Source organism: Anabrus simplex, chromosome 8 (assembly GCF_040414725.1).
Source record: "Anabrus simplex isolate iqAnaSimp1 chromosome 8, ASM4041472v1, whole genome shotgun sequence".
NCBI lineage: Eukaryota > Metazoa > Arthropoda > Insecta > Orthoptera > Tettigoniidae > Anabrus > Anabrus simplex.
Genome location: NC_090272.1, coordinates 96,642,606 through 96,660,065, shown reverse-complemented (window position 1 = coordinate 96,660,065; position 17,460 = coordinate 96,642,606). Strand labels below are relative to the sequence as shown.

The 17,460-nt window shown below is 39.6% G+C and overlaps 1 protein-coding gene across 2 annotated transcripts in view; it reads left to right on the top strand.

Moving 5' to 3' along the window:
- Positions 1-17,460, top strand: part of LOC136878853 (DDB1- and CUL4-associated factor 6) — a 213,665-nt gene that overhangs the window by 168,742 nt on the left and 27,463 nt on the right. The window lies entirely within an intron of this gene.

Below are 17,460 nucleotides of genomic sequence, written 5' to 3'. Positions count from 1 at the left end.
TGGTCTCACCTCCTTTTACACCCCACCGCTGTTAGTTTTTACTGCCAAACCCCCCCCAAATTAAAAGAACGCGAGTTTCTTTATGTTTAAGGGAGATTCCAAACACCAATGTTCACGTCTATTACCTTCAGTTTTGAGATATAAGTATCCCCATAAATATAATTTACTTTTGTCACTTCATTTCAAACTACTCCCCCCCCCCCCCCCTTAGTGAATTGCAAAAAATACTTGTTTCTTTAATAGTGAAGGATCTTCTAAATACCAATTATCACGACTCTAACTTCTTCACTTTTTGATTTATGTGTCCTCATGAAAGGAATTCAACTCCTTTACACTCCCGCCCCCCAAGATGGTTTCCCCCCCAAAACACGTTTTTCTTCGTTTTTAAAGGAGATCCAAATATGAATTTTCACGTCTGTAACAACTTTAGTTTTTATTAGATGTATATATTCTCATACAATTAAAGTCAATTAATTTTTCAATTCTTTCACCCCCTCCCCCCGCTTCATTGGATTTTCCGAGAATACGTGTTTCTTTACTTTTAAAGCAGATTGCAAATATCAAATTTCACGTCTGTAACATCTTCATTTTTAAGATATCAGTAGCCTAATTAAAAGAATTCAACACCATGTTCAGTCACTTTCACCCCCCCCTCCACCCAAGTGGTATTTCCGAAAATTAAAAATACACGTTTCTTTAGGTTTAATAGAGATAAAAATACCATTTTTCACTTCTGTAACATGTTAAGTTTTTTTAGATGTACTGTAAAAATTCTCATTTTAAAATTTCACCCTTTTTGGGTTCCCCTTAAATGGAGTTTCCAAAAACAAATCACCTATGTTTCTTTACATTTACAGGAGATTCCAAATACCCACTTTTTACGTCTGTAACATTTTACGTTTCCAAGATAATCTTTCAAAAATTTGCCCCAATTTGTCACTTCTGTTTAACCGCCATTAATAGGATTTTCCAAAAACTAAAAAAATACGTGTTTCTTTATTTTTAAAGGAGATCCCATATACAAATTTTCAGTTCTGTAATATCTTCCGTTTCTGAGATATATGTATCCTCATTAAAGGCATTCAACCCATTTTTCACCCTTTTACACCCCTCCTATTGGGATTTACAGGAAACAAAAAAATACGTGTTCTTTTATTTTTAGAGGAGATTCTAACTACCAATTTTTACATCTGTAAATTTTAAAGTTTTAAGATGTAGACACATTCATTTTAAAAAATTCACCCCCCTTTTCACCCCTCAATATTTGGATTTTCCAAAAACGAAAAAATACGTGTTTCTTTACATTTAAAGTAGATCCCAAATACCAATTTTCAGGTCTGTAATATCTTCAGGTTCTGAAATATAAGTAGCCTCATTAAAGGCATTCAACCCATTATTCACCCTTTTACACCCTTCCTATTGGGATTTTCCGAAAACAAAAGAATACGTGTTTCTTTATTTTTAAAGGAGATACTAAATACCAATTTTTACATCTATAAACTGTAACAGTTTTGAGATATAGATACACTCATTTTAAAAAATCACCCCCTTTTCACCCCCCCCATTAACTGGATTTTCCAAAAACAAAAAAATACGTGTTTCTTTATTTTGAAAGGAGATCCCAAACACCAATTTTCAGGTCTGTAATATCCTCAGTTTCTGAAATATAAGTAGCCTCATCAAAGGCATACAACCCATTTTTCACCCCTTTTCACCCCTCCTATTGCGATTTTCCGAAAACAAAAAAATAATTGTTTCTTTATGTTTAATGAAGATTCTAAATACCAATTTTTACATCTGCAAACTTTAAAAGTTTGGAGATATAGATTCACTCATTTTAAAAATTCACCCCCTTTTCACCCTCCCATTAATTGGATTTTCCAAAAACCAAAAAATACGTGTTTCTTTATTTTTAAAAGAGATCAAAAGTACCAATTTTCAGGTCTGTAATATCTTCAGTTTCTGAGATATAAGTACTGGTATCCTGATTAAGGGCATTCAACCCATTTTCCTCATTTTCACCCCTTTTCACCCCTCCTATTGGGATTTTCTGAAAACAAAAAAATACGTATTTCCTTATTTTTAAAGAAGATTCTAAATACCAATTTTTACATCTGTAAACTTTTAAACTTTCGAGATATAGACACACTCAATTTAAAATTTCACCCCTCTTTTCACCCCCTTAGCGAAGGAATATCCAAAAATCCTCTCTTAGCGAGCACCTACATCTTAATATGAATATGTCCCCAAAATTTCACTTCTTTACGTCCAGTAGTTTTGGCTCTGCGATGATGAATCAGTCAGTCAGTCAGTCAGTCAGTCAGTCAGTCAGTCAGTCAGGACAAGTTATTATATATATATATATATAGATTAAACACATTGAAAAGTACTAATTGCACTAAAAAAAAAAAGTCAGATATTTTAAGTCAGTCTATGAAAATCTCATTCTGACCAGCAAAAGTGATTGATAAAGGCAAAGGTCTTTATTAAATGATAATGGGAGGTATGAATACACTAGAAAGAGAGGATTAGATTACAATAGATGGACCTTCTCGTGTTGAGTTGTCCAGTATAAAACAGCCTGCAAGTGTCCTTTCTTCTTTTCCCTTCTCTTTGGTCTCAACCTGATGTTGCCTACAGCTTCCTCTGCGCCTTCAACTAGTTCTTATTTGTTATTGTTATGATTTGACTGTTCCTATTTTAGTGGTATCCACCTGGGTGTGGTGTGATATTGGTTGTCCTCTTTTCATAGCTCTCTTGACATCCAAAGAGCTGCAGTTTGCTTGCAGGGATTTCTTAGCATTCATCAAAGCAGGAATAAGTTTTAAAATCCCAGAGATGAAGTTCCACATAGGACTTATTTAAATGGATATTACAACACCGAAGACTTTCAAACTAGAAAAAAATCTGACATTCCCTCTCTTATAACAGAAAGATATAGTCAGACTATTTAAGTTTGTCACTGTAGTTTTATGATACTTCTCACATCTGTTGTAAATCAAGACTTTAAAGAAGATCTTATAGCTTTTATAACAGAAATATGTACTCACAAGGAGAAGCCAAACCCTGCGTCCAACTGATTTTAATGCGTTTCAATGTACCTGTGGGGGGACACTCAACAGTAACTCATGTATAAGAGTTTAAGTCAAGCTTTCGTTTTTGTTACCATGGTTTGGTGGATTAGCAGAGGTGAAAGAAGGTGCCGGGGTGAATGGGTCTAACTACAAGGCCAAGATAAGAATTAAAATTGCATTAAAAGTTATATTTTCGAAAATAGCAAAACAACAATATTCACATAGAATTTCAAAGTTTAACAAATAACAACAATTCAACAAATAACCGACAATCAGGTACAAGACCAGGAAAAGCCAAGATTTAGAGGCAATTTAACAATCTCGGCTTCAACCCCCAAGTTTTACAATTCCTGAGCTCTCAGCTCACAAACACATATTTACCACAGGGCAGAAATCCCCAAATAATATGGAGCACTTGCTCCCACCAAGCAATGTCAAGCCTCCTAGAGGTACATTTCCAATACTTAAAAGAGTTGACCCGCTCTCAGTTTTCCAAGCCTATGAAAAGCAATACCAGGCTCAACCCTAAATTGCCATCAAGGCACAACTTACACAACATGAAACGGGGGTATCTTGTACCCAGCCTACTGGGCCTTTGTACAAAAATAATAGGTTAAGTTAATGGCCCAAAATGCAAAATGAATGGAGGCGTGAATTTGCACTCCTACATGAAACTTCTTAAAACCTAAGAGGCCCTAGGCCGATGAAACAGGCTATTCCCAAACTATGGAGGTGACTCGTATACTGAATAAATTTAACACATTAAGGAAGAGTAGAAAATCGGTTACAAAAACGTAGTCGCCTCAAATCCAAATGAAGGGGAGCTCGAGAGGGTAAAGCACTCTCTATCCCCGATTTACAGTTAAAGATATATGAAGTTTTTACATCAATAAGAAGAAATTTACATTTTTAAGAGATAGGTTACATAGTAAAAGTTTTGGACCTTCCCCACGGGTTAAACTGCTGAGCTAGCAAGAAGTAAAGATGTTAAGTGGCCATTACCTTACTGAAAAACTGCTGCCTGAAGAAAGAGGCACTTCCTGCCTCCTGCTACACGTTCATACACTAAGTTAGATGTTGATGAAGTGGCCGAGAGACAAGAAAATCATCAGTTTTTATACCCTTGGGGAAGATTCGAGACCTTTCATGAATAATTAAGACACACCCACAGGCGTTTATTGGTTACAGTACATAGTTACACACAAAATCGAAGAAGAAGAAGAAGAAGAGGAAGAAAGACACGATTGGTCAAAAATTAATTACAGAAATAATTGATTGGCTAACTTCAAAACTGGCGGAAAGAAAAGATTAATCTTGCCAACCCACAAATGAAAGAACGAAATTTAGAAAACTTATGAGTACAAAATATCTTCAAGAAAGTTCCCTCACTTTGCACCAGGGTGCATGATCATAGTTTTTTAGTAGAGACATCTATGAGACAATGTCCAAACTTCTTGATAAATAGTAAACAAAAACACAACGAAATTATAACAGAGACATCTTCAGAGCAAAAGTTTAAGTAGATCCAGTTTTAAGTTAACAGTTTCTCCTGTAGAGGAGTACTTTAAGGCGGAAAATTCAAATGTGCGGCGTAGAGGTGTACCACCCGGTACAGACCTCCCCCCCAAATGTCCTTCCACGGGGCGACACAGAAGTTGTTTTTTAACAAAATTTAATCATCAATTGAAGAAAATTTCTGCTTCCCTGCAAATAGATTGTGGGAGAATATGGAGGAGACATTAAGAATTTCCAAAGTTTTGTAGAAGAATTTTGAAGAACATTTAAACCAAAAAAATTTTTTAAAGACTCCTTTTTTTTTTTTTTTTTTTTTTTAAGTAGATAGTTAGGAGTTAGTTGAACTCTGGCTTGAGAGTGTCTTTGTTGCCGTAGAATGCAAACTACATGATGATAATTTTGACGACAAGACCAGCCGCCGCTGCCGGTGTCTAGTCGAGGTCCCCCGGACCCTTCAAGTACCCTGAGATACCTCTCTCCCGCTACTATGAGAGGGGTAGTCATGGTGAAGGATGCTGCAGATGCGAAGTTTATTTACAGTACCCAGATAAGCTGGCGGTTGGTGCGCCGCACATTAGCCTTTGCCGGGAGATGGACTCCGGCGCACCGTACACAGGAAGACATCACGGGAGTGAAGTGGGCCCTTCCCCACTTTGGTGGCTGTACTGCGATGAACGGCTGCGGGGCACTGAAACAGTCAGATCTCGGCGGCAGAATTTGTTGATGACTTTTATTTTAGGGTACGATCTTTTTGGTGAGGCTGATGGGCCAGTGGCGTGGAAAATTATAGCCACTGGTATGGTTTAGCAGGAGAAGGGAGCTTGGTAATGGCCGCAAGGGAAAGGACAGCAGAATAACCAGAGGGGAAGATCGTACATCAAATACCTATTTCTATAATGATTAAAATAAATTGGGGCAGAAGGCCTCGAAAACAAAATATAATCTTCACACTGTTGCAAAACGTAGGTAGCTAAATTAACAATGATATTACAGAGGTTTCACCTGAGACAGGTGTACCCTAAAAATCCTCTCGGTGGCTGGATTGCTCACTAATAATGGAACAGGAGTCAGGAAATCCAAAATGATGCACGGCCCATGAAATCTGGGGGCAAGCTTGCCCGCGGAAACGAAGTTCTTAACCATGACTTGATCTCCTACTTTTAAATTGGTGGGCCTCCGTCCACGATCATATCTTTCCCTGATCTTTTCATGAGAAACTTTTAAGATTGGCCTTAGCCTTCTTCCAAAGATCTCTAATATTATCGGGATCTATTGTCTCAGGTAGAATATCACTAAGAGACCAAAGGTTAAAGAGCGGCGTGTTGGGTACGAACTTAAAAATCAACGAAGCTGGAGTGAACTTATGAGATTCATGAACCGCCGAATTCAAAGCGAAGGCCAACCAATGCAGGGACGTATCCTACCTAGAATGATCATCATGATGGTAGGCAATTAGAGCCGACCTCAGATTACGATTGACCCGTTCAGCCAGAGATGGTTGAGGATAGTATGCAGAAGTAGTTACATGAGAGATGGACAGATCAAAACAGAATTTACGGAAGAGATTAGAGGTGAAAGCTTTAGCGTTGTCAGAAACAATATATTGACATGGACCAAAAGAAGCAAAGATGGAATTTAAACAAGAAATAGTGGACTGAGCGGTAGCCAACTTAGTCGGGAATAACCAGGAAAATCTTGTGAAGCCATCTACACACATGAGAATGAATTTGTTTGCGTTCCCCTTTGATTGGGGGAAGGGTCCTACGTAATCAATATAGAGGCGTTCCATGGGGCGCGACGCTTGATGAGAAGACAATAGCCCTTGCTTAGTGGACATGGTAGGTTTACTAAGCCAACAAGATTTACAGGCTTTTACCAATTCTCGAATTTCACCGTCCATACCTTTCCAAATGAACATTTCTCGGATCTTTTCTCAGGTTTTGAAGATGCCTAAATGCTCCCCCTAATGGGGTCTCATGGTAGTATTTGAAGAACATAGGTACAAGAACAGCTGGAACCACAACTTTCATCTTCTGATCATGCCTCGACTGACAACATAAAACCCCATTCCTCAACACATAAGGGACGACATGTTCCCCAGAAGAAAGGGTTTCCATGATAGGGGCCAGCGTCAGATCTTCACGTTGATATTTTTCAATATCCCTAAACAACATGGGAGCATCTGTTAGAATGGCATTTACACCAGGAGATAAGGACTCGGGAAGTGAAGAACTATCTTCCTGTTCCGAGGTCTGTACTTCATTAGAAAACATACGGCTTAGTCCCGACACAACATTTTCAGACCCTCTTATATGCCTAACCTCAAACTGGAAGGCAGAAATTCTGATGGCCCAGCGGGCTATATCACCAGTACAACGCAGCCTAGCTAAGACCCAACTTAAGGCTTGGTTATCAGTTTCCAAGTCGAACTTGATGTGTTCCAGGTAGAGGCGGAACTTCTCTAGCGCAAATAAGACTGCCAAATCCTCAAGTTCATAGATGGAATACTTGGCTTCTTGAGCCGATAATGTCCTAGATGCATAGGCGACAGGTCGCCTCCTAGTTCAGTCTCTTGAAGAAGGTCTGCAGCCACCGACGATGACGACGCGTTGGTTTGGACGATGAATTTCTTCGAGAAATCAGGCATAGCAAGGACAGGGGCGTTACAAAGCGCTAGTTTGAGGTCTTCGAAAGCGGCTTGTTGAGAAGGCCCTCACTCAAATTTGACGCCTTTCCTATGAAGTAAGTTCAAGGGCGCCGCTCTGTTAGCAAAGTTAGGAATAAATTTCCTGAAGAAATTCACCATGCCAGTGAATCTGGCAATACCTTTGATGTCCTTGGGAGGTTTGAAATCACGGATGGCCTGTGTTCTAGAATGATCCACTGCAACACCATCGGGCGACACAATATGCCCTAGAAATGACATGGAAGGCTCAGCGAAAGCAATCTTAGACAACTTCACAGTTAACCCTGCCTTACGAAGGCGATTAAGGACCTCTTTCAGATGATCTAGATGTTCTTCAAAGGTCTCAGAAAATACGACGACATCATCAAGATAGTGGTATAAGTACTCGAATTTGATGTCGGAGAAGACCCTGTCTAGCAGTCTCGTAAGCACAGCTGCTCCCGTGGGGAGCACGAAAGGCACACGGTTGTACTCATACAAGTTCCAATCCGTGGCAAAAGCTGTAAGATGTTTGGATTCTTCAGCTAGAGTGATCTGATTAAATGCCTGATTAAGGTCTAAGATGGTGAAGAACTTAGCTTTTCGAAACCATGAAAAACAAGAGTGAAGGTCGGGAAGGGGCACAGATTGTAACACCACCTTCTGATTTAAAGCCCTATAGTCAATTACAGGCCTGAAGCCACCTTGAGGTTTCGGAACCAAGAAAATAGGCGATGAATACACCAACTTAGAGGGTCGAATAACACCGTCCTTCAGCATTTGATCGATGATCTCCTTAAGAGCCTTCATTTTAGGTCGAGATAACCTATAAGGTGGAAATCGGACTGGAATTGAATCCGTAACTTAAATCTTGTATTCGATAAGGTCAGTAACACCAAGAGTATCGGAGAAAACATCTGGAAACGACTGACACAACTTACGAATACTCTCAACCTGCTCCTCAGGTAGATGTCTAAGGTCTAACAACATCTCATACTGGGTAGGCGAAACAGATGAACATGACACAGAATTACATTTTAATAAGGTGATTTTACAATTATTGGCAAACTTGAAGGTGCACGACTTGCTCTGAATGTCGAGCACTAAACCGGTATGAGACATGAAGTCTGCTCCTAATATAATGGGGCAAGACAAGTGCTTAGCCACAAACAATTTTACTTTCCAAGTAAATTTAGCAATCTTAATTTTGGCAAGGATAAAACCTAAAATTTCTAATGGAGAAGTGTTAGCCGAAACGCATTGAACCGAAGACGGACAATAATCAGAAAACTTACAGGCAGACTTTAATTTAGAGTATCATTCAGCCGAAATAATGGAGCACACACTCCCCGAATCTAATAAAGCAGTAACAGGTTCATTCAATTCAATTTTGAGAAATAGTACAAGTGCGGGGGGGCTTCGCCGCAATCCTAAGACATTCTTTAGGGCATTCAAATGTGGGGTTGGAAGACTTTCTACCATGTTCCGAACCTAAGATTTCGGATGATTTACTTGGGGCTGAGCCTTGAAAAGATGAATTTGCCGACTCAGCCGAATCCCCTAGTCATTTTTTATTATTTGCGTTGGTGGAAGACGCCAAGAATGTAAGATCACAACTTAAACATACACTAGGGAAGCTGACCCACACTAACGTTTTTGTAGTGAACGTGCCCCACAGGCATGATTTGAGTAGAGACTCGTGTGTGAACATTGAAGTGGACAAGGTCAATACAGATATTGTTAAAATTTGTAAACATTTTCGGAATACTCAGGTTATTGAATGCAGCAGTTTTGAGAGATACTGTTATACAAAACATGGCCTCCATCTAAACAATTCAGGTAAACGAAAGATAGCAAATATTGTTCTAGATTTTATTAATCTTAAGATATGTACTGTAAAACAGGCAACTCCCTTGAGTTATAATACTGACCAGGAAAACTAATAGAAAGAGCCAGCTGTACTTCAAGCTGGCTCAGTCAACTAGAAAAAGAAACTCAGGATAGTAAGGAATTTCAAGTTACCCAATTGCAACAGTCAAGTTTTAGGGAGGAAGGGGGTCTGAGATTGCTCTTGGTAAACTGTCAAAGTGTAGTAAATAAACAATTAAAATTCGGTACACTGATAGAATCTTATGAGACTGATGTGGTGATAGGAGTGGAATCGTGGTTGAAAGAAGGGGTGGGTAATAGAGAAGTATTTCCAGAAGGGTACACAGTCTATCGTAGAGACCGAGCAGATAAAAAGGGAGGGGGGGTGTTTATTCTGGTGAAGGAATCTTACTGTTCACATGAATGGTTTACCGATGAAAGGGATGAAATATTAGGGATAAAATTAGTTTGTGATAATATGAAGGAGGTGGGAATTATAGGAACATACAGGCCTGGAAGAGAGGAAAGAGACATGGAAATCTTTGAAAAAATAATAGATTATACTCATAAAAACAATAATAATGATATGGTAATAATTGGGGGAGATCTAAATTTGCCTGAAGTTGAATGGAAAGGAGCTGCAAGTGAAGCCCATGAACAGAAACTGGCAAATAAGTTAATTTGGGAGGGAGGATTTACACAAGTAGTACAAGAACCGACTCGTCTCAATAACTTACTACATGTATTCTTGGTTAAACCATGGGAAATTGTTGATAAAACTGAGGTAATTGAAGGAATAGGAGACCATAAGGCTGTAATAATGGATGTAGGACTCGTACCAAAAAGGCTTAATAAGAGGGTTACACAAGACAAGAAATTGTACAGAAAAACTAAAGTTGATGAATTTGGGACTTACCTTAAATCACAATTCAGTTGTTGGATAAGTGAAGGGAGTAACGTGGATACACTTTGGGCTAAATTTAAAGGAATTATTTGGGAAGGAGAGAAGAGATTTGTACCTGTTAAGAAGGGTAAAATGACCTCAGACCCTGTTTATTATACAAGGGAAATAAGAAAATTAAAAAGAAAATGTAGAATAGTAAACAGGAAAATCAAAGAGGGTAGGGAGAGTAGAGAAACTAGAAAACAGCTAATGAGGGAACTGAATAGAGTGAAAAAGGAAGCAAAAGAGAATTATATGAATGGCATACTTCAAGAGGGTAATGACCACAAAGGGAAATGGAAAAAGCTGTATTCATATATCAGGAATCAAAAAGGAAAAGGAGTCCAAATTCCTACAATGGTGGGAGAAGGGAGTGAACACTATTTAACAGATACTGAGAAAGCAAACCTATTTAGTAGGGAATTTAGAGATTCAGTAGATGATTGTCAAGAGTTGGAAACCGAAACAGAAGATAGAGAGGGAGAGAGACAGAGGGAAACAAGAAGCTTCTTATTCACAAACAAAGATATTTTCAGAGAAATCCAACTGCTTCGGCAAGGAAAAGCTGCAGGAAGTGATCAAATTACTGGGGAGGTATTAAAGACAATGGGGTGGTACATAGTGCCTTATTTAAAATTTCTCTTTGACTATGTCATAAATAATAGTGTAATACCAAAGGAATGGAAGGAATCTATAATAATACCAATTTATAAAGGAAAGGGTGATAAAAGGAAACCAGAGAACTACAGACCAATCAGCCTGACCAGTATAGTTTGTAAAATTCTGGAGAGTTTAATATCGAAGTACATCAGAGGGATATGTGATGATAAAAATTGGTTCATGAGGAGCCAGTATGGATTTAGAAAGAAATTTTCTTGTGAGGCACAACTGGTGGGATTTCAGCAGGACATATCAGATCAGTTGGATTCAGGAGGTCAGTTAGATTGCATAGCCATAGATCTTTCCAAAGCCTTTGATAGAGTGGAACATGGAATATTATTAAAGAAATTGGAGGGAATAGGATTGGACGTAAGGGTTACACGTTGGATAAAAGCATTTCTAAATTCAAGGGTTCAGAAAGTCAAAGTAGGAAATAATGTATCTCAGGAAGAGAAAGTTTGGAAGGGAATTGCACAGGGTAGTATAATCGGTCCGTTACTTTTCTTAATATACGCAAATGATTTAGGGAACAATATAACATCAAAAATAAGATTGTATGCAGATGACATAATTGTTTATAGAGAAATAAACAACATTGAGGATTGTTCAGAATTACAAAGGGACCTTGAAAGTATCCAACAATGGGTTGAAGAAAATAATATGAAGGTTAATGGAGGCAAATCAACTGTTACAACTTTTACAAACAGGAGCTTTAAAACTGAATTTGAATATACTTTGGATGAGGTAGTTATCCCAAAAGATGGCAAGTGCAAATACTTAGGTGTGAGATTTGAAAGTAATTTGCACTGGAAGGGTCATATTGATGACATTGTTGGGAAAGCATACAGATCATTACATGTCATAATGAGGCTACTTAAAGGATGCAACAAAGAATTAAAAGAAAAAAGTTACTTGAGTATAGTTCGTCCATTATTGGAATATGCAAACAGTGTTTGGGATCCTCACCAAGAATACCTAATAAAAGAAATAGATAGTGTGCAGAGGAAAGCAGCAAGATTTGTAACAGGGGATTTCAGGAGAAAGAGTAGTGTATCAGAAATGTTAAAGGTACTTGGGTGGGAAACTTTAAGTAAGAGAAGGGAGAAAAATAGACTTACAGGATTATATAGAGCCTATACAGGAGAAGAAGCATGGGGAGATAGATATCCGTGAGAGGCTTCAGTTGGAAAATAATTATATCGGCAGGACTGACCACAAATATAAAATTAGAAGGAATTTTAGCAGAAGCGATTGGGGTAAATTTTCATTCATTGGGAAGGGTGTGAAGGAGTGGAACAGTTTACCAGGGGTAGTGTTTGATCCTTTTCCAAAATCTGTACAGATATTCAAGAAGAGAATAAACAGCAACAGAGAAAATAGATGAAGTGTTAGAGGGCATTCGACCGGTGCAAGTTATTGTAAATAAAAAAAATGTGTATGAATAAATTAATTCCATCCCCTGGTCTAAGGAGTTTGGACAGCCAAAGTAGGGGACTGCCTGTAGGGGTGAAGTACAGTGGGGACTTCGAGGGCCCTGGGACCGCTACAGTAGCTGTGAAGGCCCTTCAGGAACTCTGAAAAGTGGTGGCAAAAGGGGCTCTGGTTAAGACGCAGCAGGTCGTCATGCTACTTAGGGTCCAGAACGGGTAAAAAAAAAAAAATAGTAAATAAATAAATGCAATGTAAATATTAATGTTATACCAGTTTTATAGTATCATTTGAAGCAATTCCACATACTGTATATCAGTTGACTATATTTGTAAGTAGTACAGGAGGTATTATAATTAGAATTTTGTAAACAATATAAATTTATTAAGGATGAGCTGTGTGTTTAATAGAAAACATTGTTAGCGTAAATTGTATAATATTGTATTATAGGAAAAAATTTCTTCTCTTGTTAATTTAATATTTAGTGCTTGACAATAATGTATTTTAGTGTACCATTTGCCACCGAGGTAGACACCTCATTTGCAAATAAAGAGATTTTGATTTGATTTGATTTGAAGTTGCACCAGAAGTTGAGCAGGAGGGGGTGCTATTAGTATTAGGGCAATTCTTGGCTAAATGGGAAAACGAGCTGCATTTAAAACAGCCTTGGGATGACCCTGCTCCATTCCTTGTCCCACTAGATTTAACCAAAGGACATTTGTTCCGGAGATGATCTGCCAACCTGCAAGCATAACATTTGCGGGTTGTGAAAGTTCGGTGAGGTGGAGGCCGAAAATTACTCGAGGACGGAGGGGGCTCCTTCGTGACACGTAAGGTGTCGGTGTATCTAACCCCTTCGGATGATACAGCCATAGCCTCTAATTCAGCAAAGGTTTGAGGACCCGCCGCAAAGCACAGATATGACCTGTAGGGAGGTGAAATCCCTTCCACAATCGCCTGCACAATTTGGTCTTCTGGGAAATGAAGAGCAAACACCGTGGTGTAGAACTTACTGTCTTGGATGAAATCGGCGAGATTTTCATCTAGACGCTGTACTCGGTAATAATACTTTTGAATTAGAGATGACCTAGCTCGAGCTGGAATGAAATTAGCTAACAGATGGACGTGGAAGTCTTCTATAGAGGATTGATCAGCTATGACTCTTACTATTTTGTCTGAGAGGACACCAATGGAATAGGGATAAATAATCTGAAGAATTTGACACGGGGAAAGAGAAAAGACAAGAGCGTGATCCTGGAACTCTACTAAAAATCTTAAAAATGAAATAAAATGAAATTACATCGCTAGTAGAATTAACTGAAAACTTAGAAATACCTCTAAGCAACATCGCTAAAGGATGAGGCAAACTACTGAACCCGGGTGACATAGTAGGTAACGGCCTAGGGGGAGGAGAAGCTGTTTCAGAGAGTGCATTATTCAAAACAAATAGAGGAATGGAGGTACGACGCTCAGATTCATTTTCTAATAGGGCAGAAGTTTGTTGAGTAGCCGCCAATGTCCTACTTTCTTCCCCTTTGGAAGAATCCTCCTCACTTACTATATTTACCACCGTGGGCTGGTCGGTTTTGGGAGTAGCAGATCCAGATAACAATTGACTAACCTTACTAGAGATTTTAGAAAGGTGTTCAACAAGAGCACTAGCCTCCTTACCCTGAAGTTCATTTAACTTAAGAGACAATAGATCACTCAACCTATTGTAAAAATGAAACAGTCTAGCTTGCACACGTTTAAGTTGATTTGGAGATGGATCACTTACTTCAAAAAAACTAACTACAGATGCTAGCTCAGTAGTATTGTCAGTGATAGTGAAGAGAGCCTCATCAATATCTTTCCCTCCCAAATTTGGGATACTAATTGGCAATGCAAGGAATTCTTTAAGCTTGGTGGTATCAGCCGCAACCGTGCCTCCAGATGGAATATTTCTAATGGTTAATTCATAAATCAATTCCTCCTTGCGCAAATAGCCGGGATGGAGGACTTCGCGAGGGCCGGACATGATGGCAAAAGCATGACAAATTTAGAAATTTGGGAAAGAAAATTCCAGCAACTGAGAAAATTGTTAGAGTTCAAATTAAAGATTATGTTTAGCTGTCAAAAGGGGCTAAATTGAGACCCATTCAACCACACTCGGTACCACTTGTTACCGTGGTTTGGTGGATTAGCAGAGGTGAAAGAAGGTGCTGGGGTGAATGGGTCTAACTACAAGGCCGCGATAAGAATTAAAATTGCATTAAAGGTTATATTTTCGAAAATAGCAAAACAACAATATTCACATAGAATTTCAAAGTTTAACAAGTAACAGTAATTCAACAAATAACTGACAATCAGGTACAAGACCAGGAAAAGCCAAGATTTAGAGGCAATTTAACAATCTGGGCTTCAAGCCCCAAGTTTTACAATTCCTGAGCTCTCGGCCCACAAGCACATATTTACCACAGGGCAGAAATCCCCAAATAATATGGAGCACTTGCTCCCACCAAGCAATGTCAAGCCTCCTAGAGGTACATTTCCAATACTTAAAAGAGCTGACCCGCTCTCAGTTTCCCAAGCCTATGAAAGGCAATACCAGGTTCAACCCTAAATTGCCATCAGGGCACAACTTACACAACATGAAATGGGGGTATCTTGTACCCAGCCTACTGGGCCTTAGTACAAAAATAGGTTAAGTTAATGGCCCAAAATGCAAAATGAATGGAGGCGTGAATTTGCACTCCTACATGAAACTTCTTAAAACCTAAGAGGCCCTAGGCCGATGAAACGGGCTATTCCCAAACTATGGAGGTGACTCGTATACTGAATAAATTTAACACATTAAGGAAGAGTAGAAAATCGGTTACAAAAACGTAGTCGCCTCAAATCCAAATGAAGGGGAGCTCGAGAGGGTAAAGCACACTCTATCTCTGATTTACAGTTAAAGATATATGAAGTTTTTACATCAACAAGAAGAAATTTACATTTTTAAGAGATAGGTTACATAGTAAAAGTTTCGGACCTTCCCCGCGGGTTAAACTGCTGAGCTAGCAAGAGTAAAGATGTTAAGTGGCCATTACCCTACTGAAAAACTGCTGCCTGAAGAAAGAGGCGCTTCCCGCCTCCTGCTACACGTTCATACACTAAGTTAGATGTTGATGAAGTGGCCGAGAGACAAGAAAATCATCAGTTTATATACCCTTGGGGAAGATTCGAGACCTTTCATGAATAATTAAGACACACCCACAGGCGTTTATTGGTTACAGTACATAGTTACACACAAAATCGAAGAAGAAGAAGAAGAAGAAGAAGAAGAAGAAGGACACGATTGGTCAAAAATTAATTACAGAAGTAATTGATTGGCTAACTTCAAAACTGGCAGAAAGAAAAGATTAATCTTGCCAACCCACAAGTGAAAGAATGAAATTTAGTAATAAGAAAACTTATGAGTACAAAATATCTTCAAGAAAGTTCCCTCACTTCGCACCAAGGTGCATGATCATAGTTTTTTAGTAGAGACATCTATGAGACAATGTCCAAACTTCTTGATAAATAGTAAACAAAAACACTACGAAATTAACACAGAGACATCTTCAGAGCAAAAGTTTAAGTAGATCCAGTTTTAAGTTCACAGTTTCTCCTGTAGAGGAGTACTTTAAGGCGGAAAATTCAAATGTGCGGCGTAGAGGTGTACCAGCCGGTACAGTTTTCAAAAGTAATTAGGTCAAATGTCATGATGCAGGATCTGCTTCGGACCAAGTGGAGGTGATACAACACAAAAGGTAAACACATTTTACTTAAACATGTCAGGTCCACAACCTAATAATTTCCAAAAAATGATGAATCCCAGATTCCAATGCTACGCATATATACTTGAAGAGTTACTTTGCCGTCAACCGGAGCGATGGCCGAGTGGTCACCGTACTTGTCTGCAAACCTTGGCGACGTGAGTTTGAGTCTTGTCGCAGATATATTTTTTGTACAAAATATAGCTTGTTTCTACTTCCCAGCTTCATTAGGAGGGCCGGCTTCTGCACTTGCTGAGGAGCCATCTCGACATACACTGGCAGAAAAAAAATATCCAAACACCAAGAAGGAGTTGTGCTGATTAACGAACACTGGTAGGCATGTTTATACATCTGAAGGATGACATTTATTCAAATTTCCCGCGAATCGCATTAGCGTAGTGCTAGTAGCGCCCCCATGACATTGCACATGAGGTTTGCTTTAAATACGAGCTGTACAGTAGGAGCTGTTATCTGTGAGAATGGACGGAGTGACTGTGTATGGGTCAAGAGTGCCTTTACGACGACGAAGAGGCCATTATCAACAGCTCACTGCAGTTGAACAAGGCCATATAATAGGACTACATGAAGGTGGATTTTCCTTCTGCGCTATTGCAGGATGGCTTGGCAGGAATGCCTCCGCTCTGCGTGCCTGCTGGCAGCAGTGGTGATGAGAAGGTACGCGCGCAAGAAGACCGGGCTCCGGATGTCCCCGTGGCACCACCGAGAGGGGGACAGCTATATTTGGTGTATGGCTGTGGTGCAGCAGACAAGCAGCAGTTGGCACCACAGTGACGCAACAAACTGTTCAAAATTGGTTACTTGAAGGACAGATCCAACCCTGTGGCATGCATTCCACTTACCCCAAACACTGCCATCTGCGACTTCAGTGGTGTCAAGCGAGAGCTCATTGGAAGATGGAGTGGAGGTCCGTTGTGTTTTCCGATGAAAGACGGTTCTGCCTTGGTGCCTGTAATGGCCATGTGTTGGTTAGGAGGAGGCCAGGTAAGCACCTGCATTCCACCTGTCTGCGGCGTCGACACACGGGACCTACACCGAGAGTTCTGGTCTGGGTAGCAATTTCCTATGACAGCAGGAGCATTCTTGTGGTTATCCTGCGCGCCCTTACTGCAGTTGTGTACTTCCGTCTGGTGATTCGACCTGTTGTGCTGCCATTCATGAACAGTATTCCCGGGGGTGTTTTCCAATAGGTTAATGCACGCCCCCAAGCCACTGTTGTAACCCAGCATGCTCTACAGATTGTTGACATGTTACCTTGGCCTCCTCGATCCCACAATCTGTCCCCAGTTGAGCATGTATGGGACATCATTGGACGACAACTCCAGCGTCATCCACAACCAGCATTAACTGTCCTTGTATTGACCGACCAAGTGTAACAGGCATGGAACTCCATCCCACAAGCTAACATCTGGCACCTGTATGACACAATGCATGCATGTTTGTATGCCTGCATTCAACAGTCAGGCGATTACACCGGTTATTAATGGACCAGTATGGCATATTTGCGAT